This window comes from Callithrix jacchus, chromosome 2 (genome assembly GCF_049354715.1).
Source record: "Callithrix jacchus isolate 240 chromosome 2, calJac240_pri, whole genome shotgun sequence".
Taxonomy (NCBI): domain Eukaryota; kingdom Metazoa; phylum Chordata; class Mammalia; order Primates; family Cebidae; genus Callithrix; species Callithrix jacchus.
Genome location: NC_133503.1, coordinates 151,816,586 through 151,820,922, shown reverse-complemented (window position 1 = coordinate 151,820,922; position 4,337 = coordinate 151,816,586). Strand labels below are relative to the sequence as shown.

General features: G+C 37.4%; 1 non-coding gene across 1 annotated transcript; it reads left to right on the top strand.

Annotated features, from left to right (window-relative positions):
• The first annotated feature begins 266 nt into the window (after window positions 1-266).
• Window positions 267-373, top strand: LOC118151769 (U6 spliceosomal RNA). Its single transcript, XR_004740180.1, has one exon. It is a non-coding gene; the product is annotated as a U6 spliceosomal RNA (small nuclear RNA).
• The last annotated feature ends 3,964 nt before the right edge of the window (window positions 374-4,337 follow it).

Here is a 4,337-nt window from a genome sequence, read left to right as displayed (position 1 = left end):
CTGAAACTCTGACATCTAATTGGAAGTAACAAGAAGTTCTCTCCACCTTCAGTGTCAATGAAGGCTAAGAGAATATAGTTTTCAACCTCTATTTGGCAATAAGTATTCCCACTTTACCCTTCAGGAGATGTGTTAAAAGCAAAACTATACAAAGCATACCTAGAAACCTAGAAAGCTTAAATAAAACCAAGAGTCTCATAATGTAATATGAAAATGCATAGGCTTCAATAGAAAATGTATTTATCATATCAAGATATGGAATATCTGTGCTCGCTTCGGCAGCACATATACTAAAATTGGAACGATACAGAGAAGATTAGCATGGCCCCTGTGCAAGGATGACACGCAAATTCGTGAAGCGTTCCATATTTTTTTTAAAAAAAGATATGGAATATCTTACACAGAAAGAAAAACAGACAATGCATAGATGCAATACTGAAATGACAGAGATGTTATAATTATGTAACAAACGTTTTAGAGCAGCCAGGTAAAAAATGTTTCAATGGGCAATTATGATCATACTTGATACATTGTAAATAAACAGAATCTTAACAAGGAATTACAAGATATAAAGAAGGACCAAATGCAAATTCTAGAACTGAAAAATACAATAACTGAAATCAAAAGCTCAGTGGATGAGATTAACAGCAGAACGGAGAAACAAAAGAATGAATCAGTGACAGAATAATATAAATAACCAGAGAATAATACAAATAACCAGAATAATACAAATATCAGAGACAGAATGATACAAATAACCTAATCTGAAAAACGGAAAATATACTGAAAAATAAAGAACAAGGAACAGAGCCTCAGGGACCTTTGGGACAAAACAGCTAACATTCATGTCACTGGAGTCCAGAAAAAGAAGTCAAAAAGAACAGACTGAGAATGTATTTGAAGAAATAATAGCTAACAATGCTCCAATTTTGGCAAGAAACATAAACCTACAAATTCAGGAAGCCGAGTAACCCCCCCACCCAAAAAAACTTAAAGAAATAAGTAACAAAATGGTCATAATTAAAATTGAAAAAACTAAAGATAAAAGATCTTAAGAGCAGTTGGAGAAAATCAATATCTTACCTACTGAGGAAAAAACTGGAAGGATATTGTATTTCTCATTGGAAACCATGGAGACCAGAATAAAGTGGTGCTTTATTTTTCAAGCACTGAGAATAAAGCAAATTAAAAAAACTGTCAACCCAGGATCCAGTACCTAGTGAAAAAATGTTCAGGAATATAGGATAAATCGAGAGGTTATCAGATTAAGAAAATATGAATTATTGTCACCAGCAGAGCTGACCTAAAAGGATAGAAAATGATGTTCTCTAAACAAAAATAGGGTAATAAAAGAAGGAACCTTGGAAATTAGGAAGAAAGAACACAGTAAACAGAATGGATAAATACAATAGGCTTTTCCTATCCTTTTGAGTTTTCTAAATTATGTTGAATGGTGCAGGGAGCTTCCTATATAAATTTGGATCTAATTTATGAAAAGTCAGGCTTTAAAATATAACTTTGACAAACAAATACATACCTACTTTATTTGATAATTTAGTCTCTGATATGGTTTGGCTGTGTTCCCACCCAAATCTCATCTTCAATTGTAGTTCCCATGGTCCCCATGTGTTATGGGAGGGACCTGGTGGGAGGTAATTGAATAATGGAGGCAGTTACCCTCATGCTGCTGTTCTCATGATTGTGAGTACATTCTTGTGAGATCTGATGGCTTTATAAGAGGCTTTTCCCCCTTAGCTTGCCACTTCTGTCTCCTGCCACCATGTGAAGAAGGATGCTTTTGCTTCCCCTTCCACCATGGTTGTAAGTTTCCTGAGATCCCCCAGCCATGTAGAACTATGAATTAATTTAACCTCTTTCCTTTATAAATTACCCAGCCTTGGGCAGTCCTTTGTAGCAGCGTGAGAATGGACTAATACCGTCCCTAATTAAATTAAAAATGCCAATTATAGGAACTACTATTCCATACCGTAGATGATTCAGGACTGATCCCATCTTTTTCTACCCTCTGAAGTGAAAGTTCTTTTACTTGTGGGTTGGAGACAGTTCCAAGAATCACTGATAATGGAGGCATATTCTCACAAAATCTCTTTAGCACTTGATTATGTTGCTGTTGTTCTTCTTGAAAAGGATTCCCTTTTCAAACAGAGAAATTGCCAAAAGGTGTTCTTCTGGGCAAATCATTTTGAAAAAATAAAAAAGCTTCTTTTCCTTGAGACTGCTGGCAACACTGGGTTAGGCAAGCAGAACCCAGGCCAAATTTTAGCTCCCATTCATCTCCCTTGGCAGCCACCCTCGTGCTGGGGCACAGCCTACATTATCCCATACAGCAGATCTAACTCTAACCTTCCACCCAATACCTTGTCTTCTCCTGCTGCTGGTACCAGGAAGACAGCACCTTGATCCTCCTGGGGAAACAGGGCTCTTAGGATCTCTTCCCTGCAGCAGTGTTTCCCACTTGAGTATTGGATCACACGGTTTTCTGGATTTCTATGGTAGAGATTTTTTAAAAAGGTGAGAGAGGACAACTGGCATTTATTGAACACCTTCTATGTTCCTATAACTTTGTACTTTAAGGCATTTTTTAAAAGTAGTTTTAAGTTCCCAGCAAAATTGAAAGGAAGGTACAGATATTCCTCATTACACACTGCCCCGACATGTGCACAGCCTTCTTCCGTTGTCAGTATTCCTTACCAGAGGGTACACTTGCTACAACTGATGAACCTACACTGACCCATCATAATAATCCAAAATCCATATGCCTGTAACTCTTCATGATGTTTTACCTATATTATGTGGCGAATTATGATCTTTTCTTAGATAAGACCACTGAGGCTCAGAGAGGTGAAATTTCATTTGTTAAGACCTCTCGGCCGGGAGTGGTGGCTCAAGCCTGTAATCCCAGCACTTTGGGAGGCCGAGGCGGGTGGATCATGAGGTCAAGAGATCGAGACCATCCTGGTCAGCATGATGAAACCCCGTCTCTACTAAAAATACAAAAAAAAAAAAAAAAAAAAAATTAGCTGGGCAGGGTGGAGCGTGTCTGTAATCCCAGCTACTCAGGAAGCTGAGGCAGGAGAATTGCCTGAATGCAGGAGGTGGAGGTTGCGGTGAGCCGAGATCGCGCCATTGCACTCCAGCCTGGGTAACAAGAGCGAAACTCCATCTCAAAAAAAAAAAAAAAAAAAAAAAGACCTCTCAGTAAGAAGTTAGAATGATGCCCAGGGACACCTGCCTCCAAATAAAAAGAAGACTCCATTGTGCTCTTAACAGTCCATCCTAGATTCTTAGCCAACCAAACTGAGGGGACCTCAGCCATCTGCCCAGTTCATTAGTCTTTAGCTTAGCCTTGATCTAAATGGAGTGAAGACCAAGGAGTCTGACTATGCAGTCATCAATTGAAAGGTTCTGCAGGACTTTAGAAAGGGTAATATGATCCCTGACTCTATGTAGGTACAATATGAGCTCACGTTGAGGCCAATAGATTCTGATAACATGAGAGAGTGATCTTGAAAATCAAGGAAAAAACATGGATGTAGAGCTGAAGAAATCCTGAGGCTGAAAGGAATTAAAGAGAGTGTGAAAAATTTTGCTTTAGAGATAGAATAAATTCCATTATCTCCTAAATGCAAACATTTTAAAACAGAGTTTGTGAATTCCCTTTTGAAGTTAAAAAAAATACTAAATGGCACACCCAATACGGTGCTTGGATAGAAAAGAGACTCATGTTGATGATTGAGACACTTTCATCAAAGAAATAAAACCTCTGAGTTTCAGGCAAAATTTGTCACAGTAAAGAAATGGCATCTTAAGTTCCTAGGGTTCTTGGAAGTGGTCCAAGTTCCAAACAGAATCTTCCCCACACTCTATCTACGACCATACTCAACCAGTGCCACCAATTTTATGTTTTTAAAATTTTGGTTATCAGTATTTTATATTTACATTTAAGGAGTTTTAGAATAGAGATGTTTATGTATTATATTTAAAGGACACATTTATTTTCCAGCATTAGTTTCTCTCATTCATGATTGCTTACATTATGAGTTAAATGAGCTTTGGTGGACTGCCTGGGAATCCAGCCAGTATTTGTGAGATCATTTATAAGATAACATGCATTTTCAGTTCCCAAAACCCTAGTAACAATAAAACTCCATAAACAAAGTAAGTATTGTCAACTTGACTATTCAATGAACAATGGAGAAAATATTAATAATTCAGTCTATTCTTACAGTCTTGATTCTCCTTTCCTGAATTACAGTTTTTCTCTTTTCAATTTGATGTGCACTCCTTAGGTTGAATTTTGTATTCTAGCTCATAGC